The 11,978-nt window shown below is 38.1% G+C and overlaps 1 long non-coding RNA gene across 1 annotated transcript in view; it reads right to left on the bottom strand.

Annotated features, from left to right (window-relative positions):
- Positions 1–2,992: 2,992 nt before the first annotated feature.
- The window catches only part of LOC108448465, a 32,261-nt gene continuing 23,275 nt past the window's right edge, over positions 2,993–11,978 (bottom strand). The window contains exons 3-4 of the long non-coding RNA XR_001864356.1: positions 5,484–5,683; positions 2,993–4,907 (exon numbers count right to left, since the gene is read on the bottom strand). This is a non-coding gene — a long non-coding RNA (uncharacterized LOC108448465). The remainder of the gene's footprint in view (positions 4,908–5,483; positions 5,684–11,978) is intronic.

The raw sequence follows: 11,978 nt of genomic DNA, 5'->3' as shown, positions 1-11,978 counted from the left end.
CTGAATTGACATAAAACATTTCTTTTCTAGTCCTTAAATACATGCACATTCACACACAAAAACACATTGAACAAGACAGATGTATTAACATTTGTTAGCAGGTCAAACTAAAACTTTTTCAAGGACACAGTGTTCTCTTTGACCTGCTAACACTTAAGCAAGCTGCAACAGCCCTCTATAATTCAGATTGTAATATGCTTTACTTAACCTTTGTTAACTAACACATGAAGGAACAGCTTTTCCTTTTAGTAAGGACAAAGCATGGTATTTCAAAAGGGCTTATGTGAGTTGAGAGTATGGCTCTGTACACAGTTAAATGAAACAACAGAACAGAAAGAAAAAAAAAAAAAAGTGGAATTAAAAATACTTTCAATTCTTTTCCATACCAAAACCAAGAGGAAAATACATCATTTTCTATTTGTATATGATGTTCCCTTGCAGACAGCATGAAACACCTAAAGGCACTTGTCAGGAAAGACCAAGGAAATGAAGGATTATGTCCATTAATATGCTTCTAGATAAGCTTCACTGATTTATCCACTAACTTAGTCACTAGGGCACATCCTATAATCTCCAAACTACGGTTCTTGCCTTTACTTCTGGGATTTGAGATCTGGTTTTTTGAGAGTCCTCAGCAGAGCATGCCCTCACGAGAGTGCTGTAGACTACTCCAGACTACTTCTCTGAGTAGTTGGAGACCCAGGTAAAAATCCTCATCACTGCTGGAGTTACTGAAGTTCTGAGTTACTGGAAGGTAACTCCTCTCCTGGTTCTTTTTCAGGGATCATTTAAGCACACTACAAACTTTTTAGCATCTTCTGTTTCAGGGACTGTAGGAGCTCTACCTCACAAGAGCAACGTTTTCTGTTTGGAGGAAAACACTTCATTCAGACACAGTCTTTGCCTAACCCAGATCTCCCATTTGGATGCAGTAGCCCAGTCACCATGTTTTTAACTTCTTCTAAGCCTTTTGAGCCTCCTAAGACTTCTCACTGTGTTCTGTTATTACACTTGACCTTTGTATAGGAAACACAAGAGTAAGGGAATGAAAGGGTCCTGCCAGGAACAGGCTGTCCTTAACAAAAGTATCAGTAAAAACAAGGCTACCTTCACCCTCCCAACATAGCTCCTCTATTTTCAAGAGTTTTTTTCTCACTGGCTGAAGAAGTGAGTGTCAGGTGTGAAAAATTACATGAATCTGTGAAAAGGATTTATGAAGTGACTGATATTCTATATACAAAAGATCTAAATACTTTCTGCATCGTTGAAAAAGCTGTGTTTACAAAATCTCTATGTCTAACAGAAACAGCACAATTTATAAATAGATCTTAATTTTCAAATAAGCTCAACCACAAGCAGAGAGGTCTCACTTTTTTTCTTCCACTTACCTGGTTTTCCTATGATCTCAGACAGTCATGTTCTCCTGATGCCATGATGATTTTTTGCCTTTTCTTTTATACCCCTTTTATATACCTTTTATAACTTTTGTATTCTCAGTGGTTTTTTGCCTACATTCTTAGACTTATTTGTCTAGCTAAGAGACTAAACATCTTAGAAGCTTTGTAGTTAGGGATCAGAATGCCCCAGACACCAAGGTCCTCTCCAGAATACATTTTATAAACTAAGATAGAACCATCCAGGGGAAGGCTCCTTGGGGAGGGGGGCTCACTCGAGCCTCTCATTGGGGAATCTTTGATAGATATGCTAATTAGTAAAACCTATAATGTTATACCAGATCTTTTGAGGGTGTGCATTGCAGTGTGCATTGAGGTGCACTCCACCTGGATGTGGTGCACCTTGGGATCCTTAAAATAAATACCAAGGTAAAATCCCTTTTTCCCATCTGACCATGTTTGATTCTTGATTTTAAGACCAGGAAAAGGCATCACTCCAGGTCCACTGCTGCTTTGAGGAAACAGCTCAGTTTGTATAAAGTATGTGGCTGGCTTTTTCAAAACCATTTGAGTTTAGACAACCTGGCACCCTATTTTATCCTTCTGTCCAGGATCTCAGTGTACAGCACCAAACAAAAGAAGAAGTTCCCTGAAAAACTCATGCTAGATATTCTGTCTCAGCAAACAGGCTGACTCCCTGCAGGTGGAAAGTATTGTCTTGGTTAGTCTAGCAAATTTTGGGGAGCATCAGAGATAAAAAGCCATTATCACTGAGCCCTGGTGCCCCTTGTCTGTAGGGTGGTCTGGAGAATGTTCTTCCACCCCCTCACTGCAGTCACCCACTATATAGAGTGAAAATGTGATTCTCAATTCAATTCCACATTTTATCAATTTTCCAACGCCCTCCCTTCTGACACATGGTGGTAAATGTTTCCCCTCTTATGCTGTATCCAAATGCCTATGTATAGAAAAATTAAGCCTCTATAGGGTATAATTTTGAAAGGTAAAATGAAGGCTGGAGGGTTCAAATTATCTCACTTGAATGATCTAATGTCAGTAATCTACTCGAAGAAATTTGTAAGAAACAAAATCCCAAATTTCTTTTCAATTTCGAACCTAGTTAATTGCAGAATTGTCAGTCCTGAATAGCTCATGGCACTGGGTAAGAGGAATATTGAAGATACAGCTGTCTTGGATCATATCCTGGATCTTCAGACCTAGTCTTGGACCATTTTGGGACCTCATACAAGTTTTCTGACTGCAACAATGATTTTAGAGACAACCTAGACTTAGCTAAAAGCAATCCAGCCTTGCAGGCAAATTTAATTTTCCGCTGTCAGTAAACTGGATTCTGCTAGGAAGGACCTCAGAGAAGCAGTGATATTTCTGTTGGAAGCCTCTGAACCAAAACAATGGGATTTTAGGAGGTAGATAGGAATGAGTGTCTAGGAGAACATTCTGCAGTTTATAGGGTCTCAGGAAGCTGCAGCCATGGCCTTTCTCTTTTCCCACTTCTCATTGCTTCCCTATCATTTTCTTTCTATATGCAGTCAAACCACTGAAAAGATAATAAAAAATAATTCCAATGTGGATGAGAATTGTGAAATAATATGAAAAACCACCATCTTCTGTTTATTTTCTTTTCCACCATTAATCCCCAGGAGAGGTACAGAACAATCTGACTTTGTGATGCAACCTGTCACTGGCTTGAAAGCAGGCAAAGCAAAGAAGGAGGGGGAGTAAGAATTGCAAAAAATTAAAAGAATTCTCAAGACATTCCCTTGGAGGCCCTGGAAGATGCTAATATAAGGTCTCCTAGTGTCTAGGAGCAGTTCTGGAGGCAGATCAGCAAAAATAAAATAATTTTGAATAATAAAAGCTGAGAGAGCTCTGTAACTCAGCATGTCCCCATTTTTAAAAACACTAGTATGAAAGGACCACTAAGGAAAGGCCTTCAGTTTTCTTATTTAAATAAATTAGTCACAAAAGTCATCAATACCAAAGGGATACCTGTTATATTGCCCAAAAGCAACATTTTTTCTAAAGTGAGTACAGCCATTGGGGAATACAAGTTATTGTTCTATGTGTGAAAATTCAGGTTCATGGAGGGCTTCAAGCACTCTCCAACACAGCTATTGTTTCCTTCCTCAGTGTGTTCAGAACAATGGTGAGTGCATGCAAGGAGAAGGTTTTGATATCTGAAATACAGCCTGTGCTCACAGAGTAAACAGTTTCCTTAGTGTCTACTATCTTTCCTTCCCAATTCCCTGGGCTTACTAAGGAAATAATTGAAAAAAACTAAGCTAAACAAGGAAGACTGCCAGAAGAAGACAGACCATATAAAAATACAACTGTGCAATAGTCTTTACAGGTAAAGGCTGAAATCACTGACAGATCTCTGATATTCAGACAGAATTTCCTCCCTTGGCTTTCAGCCCTTCTTCAATACATATGATGACTTACCAAATAGTATTAAATGAATTGCTCAATTTCTTGGTTAGAGTTCCTTATATGTGACAGAGGGAGAGTACCAGTACCTATTATTGTCTGTTTCTATGTGTTCCTGGTGTTCTATGTTTCAATATGTAAATATTCAGTCATCACTGTACAAAATAGTTTACATTCTAAATTTATGTAAGGTTTTGGGTTTTTTTACTTTGTCAGGAATTACTATGCATGAAGAAAAATAAAATTCAGGAAAAAAATCTTGTAGGCAAATATATCGTAACATTTGTCTCAATAAAAGCCAACAACAACAACTTGCTCTTTTGTTGCTGTGTTGCTTTTGTTGTTTTGTTGCTGTGTAGCTATTTGCTATTCCCAATTTTAAGTACCAATTGAAATTCTATTGTGAAGTTATGAAATATTGCATTAATGTTTTCAGCCCAAAGAAAAGTACATGCTTAAAGAGATACTGTGTACATTAATGCTCATAAGTCTGATTAGTTTGTCTGGCTGTTTAGTTCACAGCTCTTTGGTGTCACTCTATCATGTTAGTAAGTATTCAGCACCTGAAACTTTTTTAAAGGGGTATGTTATCCCTAATTGCCTCTATGCCACCTTCTCCATGGCTAATAATGCTGTAATCACTGCACTCTAGTGAGCAACTTACATCACAAGTGTATCTCACAGTCTGTATCTGCACATTCAAATACCCTTAATATCAGCTCAGTCTCCACAATACTTTTGAAATTAAGCACAAAGGAAGTAGGAAAGTTTATTTCTAATATTCCCACCTTTCACCTTTTCAAATGCATGAATAAGCATTTCTGCTTTTAAGGTGTGCACTGTGAACCATGGCTTTAATTCCTCAGCAAATCTACCCCAGGATAGACAGGCTGAGCTCCAGCACTCCAATACTATTAAGTCCAATCCAACTGCTTCAGTCCCGGCTTTCCTGTTTCTCCTCTCTGTGCAGGGAAGGGGCCAAAGTGGTGGGGTGTACATTTCCAAAACAGCTTCACCTGTCACAGGTTTGGCACCAACAGCGACAGCTCCATTCTGAACCTAAAACTTTCCAGTAGGAGTTGAAAGAGCACATGTCAATAACACTTCCCCATGAGAAGATAAACAATGTTTTCCTATCAGACTATTGCACAATTTTGATTACACTGTGTCAGTGTTAATCAACTGCTTCGCTCTGTGATATTGCTTAGGAAAAAAAAAAAGAAGGAATACCATTTTCTCCTCAAATCTGTCATCAAGAGCACCAACTACCATCTTAAAAACTTTTGTTCAAAACCCAAGTTTTGCCAATCTTAAAGGCTGTCATCTCTGAGGTACATTGGGCTAATTAGTAATTTAGCAGGAGTAGAGGGAAAGAAGTTCACTTCAGGCACTTTGGTAGACAGACAAAGAACAAAGTTCCTTTATCTGTATTAATACTTTAAAAAATAGAATTAATGTCCTGCAGCAAAAACAGTACCTGGAATGATTTTATGGAGTCAGTGCTTAATTTGAAAACATTAACACACTAAAAATATTTAATGAAGCTAATTAGAAACCAAATTGCTTTCCTTTCAATGGAAGGAAAACAATACTAATAAATAAGTGATCTTAACATATGTATTATAACAAAGTTAGACTCACCAGGATCCCAGGGAAAGGCTAAAGGATGGCACTGTCTGCCTCCCACCTATGAAATGGCGATTCACACTGGAGTGTATCGTGGCCAAGTCCGTGTCCATCCCCACACCAACTGCAGGAAGCCACAGGATTTGCCTCAAACTCTATTTCACTATTCTGTTTTCCTTGTTGCAGTCTTACTGATGGGACTTCTGCTTATTTTCCTAGGGAAATTGGATGATTCCACCATCAGAATATTTTGTTTTCAAATGCACAACACAGGTCCATCCAATTTCCAAAGCCAGGGTGGACAGTCCTTTGTGTGACCAAACAGAATCAATTATTTCAGGTATATTGAAGAGAAAAGAAAAATATCCTCTTCTTATATATACACCCACCTCCCAAGTCAGACCATGTCTGATAGCCCTGACTTGTGACAATCTGTGCCCTCTGAGTCAAAGTTGTATCAAGTTAAGCATCAGTCCCACAGCCCATAATTGTAAAACAGACTCTGCTGTTTCTCAGCAGGCTCCTTGACCCCGTAGTTTAAATGCCTTGCCTCCAATAGCCCAGCTGCATTGGAAGCAGGGTATTTTCTATAGCAATAATTGTGCACAATTTTTGGAAAAATATTTATACACACAAGAATAAATTAAATATCAAAAATCAGTATCCAGCTAGTCATAATTGCCTATAATGTGTGACACCTACATGTATAAAGTCAAAGGAATAAACACAAAAAGGTTTTTAAAAGTGATTTAAAAGAAGGGAAAAGTATCCCAAGAGTGATTAAGTGTACACTATCAACCTTTATTTTTTTTGTTTAACCTTTCAAACAAGCAGTTTGTATGATGAGACCTTTCAAACCTTCTACAAAATCCTAGTGAATTAGGAAATTATGCAGTGAACTGATATAAACTATCTGGGTTTGGGGACTCTTAAGTCAGTTGGTTTAAAATCATTTCCTTGAACCACAGTGCAAGATGTTTTTTAATAGAATGAGGTAATAAGTATTGATTCTGTGGTGACAATGAATGAGTTGGTATTACAGGTGCACCTTTGCATGACTTAATCTTTCCTTCTTTTAGCTATCAAAACCAAATATAGAACCACTGCACAATTCCCCTAATCATAAACTACAGTTCACTTGCTATTTTTAAGGGGCTTTTGCTCAGTTTGGTGTCATAACCCTGTTGTTATCTCTTGTAGGACCAAAAATGTCAATGGTAAATTGTTTATGAATGCTGTGAAAGGATTTCATTGCTTTTTTAATATATTTATATGAGATTAATCTCATTTCTGTGGGAAGCAAACTATTGTGTATTGGTGTCCTTGGTAGTACAGATGGCAGAAAATAAGTAGTCGGAATGGTATTTTTACTCCTCAGGGACTTTTTTACCACATAGTCAGAGCATAAAGCATTCTAGCCCTAATTGCTTGAAGTATAATTAGACAAAGCAAAATACGGAATGAAGGAAAGAAAAATTATGTTTTCAGTGTCAAACCTTTCCACACTTGCTGGAGCTGGGCATTCCTCTGACTCACAGACCCTTGTGACACCTGTAAGCCAGCTGTAAGGGATAATGACTGCATAAAAAGGAAGAACCATAAAAAGAGAGTTTTTGCAAAAGTATCTAAATCCCTAAATGTGTTTTGTAAAACTTTTGTGTCAAGTGACTTGTCTAAATTGACACCGACACTTTTCAGAAGGGGGGGTCCACCAAGTCCCAGAAAAGTGGGTTAATTACATCAACATTCTCCCTTAGCAGGAGCTATAAGGTAATAGAATAATTACATAATAACAGTGCTTAAAAGCTCATCATTTAGACCATGCAAAGTGAACTGAAGAGTTGTAAACTGACAGTTGGAAAGGTGACCTGAATGGAAAGCAGATATTTTTTTCAATCACTTATTCTCTGAGCTGCAAAATTTGAATTCTAAACTACAGTTAAATGTAACCACTGGCAATTGTTATTTTTTCAATACCTTAAAAAAGGATGAATAAATGAATTTTCTGCTGTCTGAGGATACTAGTACTAGAATGGGATGGTATAATTTAAAAACACTCTGAAACAAACAAAGTCTCATCTTACTTCAGTTTCTTAATTTTACTTGTAAATTTTCACCAATATGCCGTAAGTAACTCCTTGCAGCATACTTTAATCATTTGCCAGTCACAGTCAAATAAGTGAGATTTCTAGGTAGGCCATTTGCCTTGGATTTGAATCCTAATGACAAAATTATTTGGATATAGCACAAGTAAGTCTGTCCAGTTATGATGGCCATTTAATGAGCTTCAGCAAGGCAGAAGGGAGTTGGCTCTACCTGTCTAACCAGGGTTTTAATATGCCATAAAGCTAACATAATAAATAATTTAAGTGTTGAAACATTACAAAGCCAAGACTTTCCCAGTGACTCAGTAATGTGGATTGTTACACATGGAGACAGCCATTAGAAATCCAACCGAAAACAAAGGGTAAAAAAGTAGATCACAATATTTGACTGCTAAATATTACAAATGTGCTGTCTCTCCTCATAGGAGCATGTTATGGTTTGAGATAGTTGTAACTTCCACTTGACAGGAATTTTTGTGGCTCTGCCTATAGGTCTTCTCTCAGGTGTCATGTTGCTAGAAGGCACAGTCCTGAGGAAGAGTGAGTGGATGAATGAAGGAAGACAGGGAGCATCTCACAGAGTTGCATCAGATATCATACACTGCCCTATTTTAAACAGAAAACCCAAATGGTTTCTATCAGATACTAAATTAACCCAGCAGGGATTTCTGACTGTTCCCAGACAGAAAACTACTTTATTCATAAGAATAATTGGATATTCAAGAGATCGTCATGTTTTGTGCCATGAGTCGTAAATGTTGGCTCATCCGTAAAGGATTATCATGGGGTCTGCTCCTCTTTACCAAGGCAATTATGCAGTTGCTTAAGTTCAGCAATGCCCTGAAACCTAGCTTTAGGACAGAGTCAAGGTCCTAAACCAACAGGAGTTGGCCTTTTCAGTGACAAGCAGGAATGAAGTTGGCAGCATTGCCCTAGGAGCCTCCTCTGTCACTTATTACATGGACCAGCTAAAAGGAAATGGAAATGATGCTGGAAGTGGAGAAATGCATGGAGGTGAGGGGGATAAGAGGACCATCCAGCTTTAGGAAGGAAATGTGAAAATTACCCTTAGTTACGGTCCTCCAGGAAAAAAAGGAGGATATGATTTTTACATCTGCTAAATTTTCCAAGTCCTCTCTTCTTTTTGGTGACAAAAATACATAATTCAAAGACAAAACACTTTTCCACCACCATAAAAAGTTCACAAGTTAGGAGGTAATTGCATTAGCATGCTGAGAAAAGAGAAGAGAATGCAAGAAATCCTGATTGGCGTTTCTCTGTTTAAAAGGAATTATTTTCCAATACCTGAGCATGCCCAGAGGAGCTAGTCTCTGAGCAGCTGTGAAACAGAACCTTTTTACTTCAGGGTTAGTGCAGGGAGCTCATTAGCACAGCCTCAACCCTCAGCTAAACAGCCTTGTTTGCATATTGAAGCAATAGAATGTGAAGGTGTTAAAAAGGAAGAATTGCAGCCGCTACTCCTGACTGACATGTCTATCTGGGCTCTTGTGTTTACAAGAGAATAACGAAGCTGCCCCAAAGCCCCTACTGGGCCTGATTATTATGCAGAGGCTTCTTAGATTATGTATAATTGATATCCATTTTCCCTCCAGCTAACCAATGGCAGCTCTCAGGAGTAATGCTCACTCTCCTGCATCTTACCAAGCAAGCAAACACTGGAAATTGCTATCTTTTACTAGGCTTAATAATTTTTAAAGACCAAAAATTGACATTTACATTTTTCAGAAGCACAGATTACTGCACTCTTGGTAGGGTTTTCCTGCTAATAGCAATCAAACAGGGGAGATACTGTATTTAAGGGTGATGATGATGATCTGGAGCTATGTTTGTGTATCATTTTTATATATTTATGTAGACACACATTCAATGGACTGTGTATATAACGTGTGTGAATGCCCCGGTTTTTCCATACAATAACAATATGGCAACAAAAAGCAAGGGCAAGTTCTGAAAGCTACTTTTCTGCTGGTTATTGTGAAAGATTTGCAAGGTGAGTTATGCAGTCAAGGACATTCCTTCAATTACATTCACTGGTCCCCTTTCTGTACTTACAATAGTTATCTTCATCCTTACAATTTAGGCCAAATGTTCAATTCCTAAAACTGACACAGGCATGAAATTGAGTAGTGCAGTGCTCATTTTTTATTGCTCAGATAGTTCTCTCCTCTTTTAAGAGAAAATCCCATTGAAGTTCTTCCTCAAAAATGAGATATTACATTTAGCCTTTCAATTACAAAGAATTTATGAGATATGAGAAAGGGGACATTTTTATTTCATTGGCCAATGGTTTGGGTTTGGGTTTGGGGGTTTTTTTCTACTTCAGAGCTTTTGAAAAGATGTTTATATGGGAGGATTGGGTGCAATAATTTTTAAAGTTTTTCCAGTGAAGAGTTGATCTTGAAAATGAAATGCTAATAGCTTGAGATAAACACACAAAGTCTGTATAACCCTCTCAGCGTGCTGTACTTCCATCCTGACCTTCAGCCTTTTTGCTGTTTTGGTCCTGGATATCTCTTCAGCACAAGCTGTCAGTTGCATGGAGAATTTTTTATCCATACAAATAGTTTCCAGAATAAGGATGTGTCCAGTCCAATCATTTTCATGTCACCTTTCTCTCTAGAGGTGAAGACCTAGCTCACTAATCCTTTCTGCTACCTAACCTTGGCAGAATTTTAATTTTAATCTGCTCTCTGAGGAGATGCACAAGAAAATGCAAGGAATATTAATACATGGGCTGAACTGGGTTGAATGTGCAAAGGTGAACTTTCTTTCAGTCACTTGGATATATTCTTTCAATCACCTATTCAAAAGTATAACCATTATTAGTGCACTAAACTCCCTCTCTGCACGGAGCAAGGCAAATCAGCAGAAAGGAAGATCGTGAATTAATTTAACCAGTTATACCTTCATATTTCCTACCAAAAATCTACATACTTCTTCCATCCACTGAATACCTGATAAAAAACTAGATAATAATAAGCAAGGAGCATACAACCTTTACATAGCTGATTTTTGTTCCAGTAACTTTTCAGAAACCAGAGAGTAGTCACGAAAAACTGAACAGCTTGCAGCTGCCCTTACCTTAGCATACCTGCCTTTATGTTACAGAAACATAAATAGACAGAAACCAACTGTAGCAAAAAAAAAATCTGCCTAAAGAAAAGTCAGGAACAGTCCCAACAGGCAATCATTCATATAATGATCTCCTGACCTGTATTTAACAAAAACTGCACACTAGTTCTAAGAAAGAGTGAAGTCAAATAGTCATTTCAGAGTTGCACCTTTGGCCAGTGGACCACAGGACTGCAGTCTGCACTATCACACAAGGATTTCAGACCACATAATTACATTCCAAGTAGTGTTAGTCCTGCATTGACCATGTAAATCTGGTAAGAGATAGAATAGCTCTTTTTTATAATGTAAGCTTCTTCTTTTTACATAAGCCTCTGCAAAGTAGCTGCTGCAGTTCTATAGAGAGCTTCCTGGTCACATAGGTCTGTCTCTCCACCTCCTTTCAGGTGCTAACTTTCATTAAAAGAAGCTTTAATTAAATATTAATTTATTACTTATTTATTACACAGTGCTTTTCCATGCCAAGAACTGCTGAGCTTGCCATACAGACACTATTTGATCTCTGGGAGGAAAGGAAGAAGGCTATGTGTCCATGGATGGGAGGGGGCATGATCTGTATTGAGATGCAGCCCACATTATGAAAGACTTAGGTCACATCCAGCATTTATGATAAATCTCAGGAGTGGCTCTATTATAAGGCATGTCTGTGTTGTTCACACCCTCACTATGATTTTGAGACGCTCCTCAAAGGTGTTTGTGGTGTTCTGCCATCACCTCTCCTTGGAAAAAAAGTTAGCAGAAAGACAGTCTCACCTTTTCTTTTGCCTTTTCTTTAAAAACACTGAAGCATAAGTGTTCTTGGACTTCCACCAGTGTCCAAAAGAGGATACAATACCTTCCTTTTCTTCAGAAATATGGAACCACCTCGCTTCTCTAGGTTTGGGGTCATCTTCTGCAGGACTCTCTCATGAAGAGGGAGTACATTTGGCCTGATTTGCTAAGTACTTGTAGAAGCTATCAAGAGATAGGGGCTGGCTTTTATAACACAAAATTTGAACTGTTACGGTGATGTGACTCTTTTCCTTCTATCTTTGGCTCTGTAAGTCTAAAATAAGGACATAAAGCCACCCTTCCGAAGAGTAGACCCTGTTTCTCAGTATTCATTACCTGAGAAGTGACATAATAAAAAAATGAATGTTTTTCTTTTATAATGGAGAATCCTTTCCAAAGTCCATTTACCATCATCACAGGGAGAATATTTCTGCTTACTGTCTGAAAGAGATCATAATCAGTAAATATGCCAGGTGATGTA

The sequence above is a fragment of the Corvus brachyrhynchos genome, unplaced genomic scaffold (genome assembly GCF_000691975.1).
Source record: "Corvus brachyrhynchos isolate BGI_N302 unplaced genomic scaffold, ASM69197v1 scaffold167, whole genome shotgun sequence".
Lineage (NCBI taxonomy): Eukaryota > Metazoa > Chordata > Aves > Passeriformes > Corvidae > Corvus > Corvus brachyrhynchos.
This window is presented reverse-complemented; position numbering and strand designations above follow the sequence as displayed.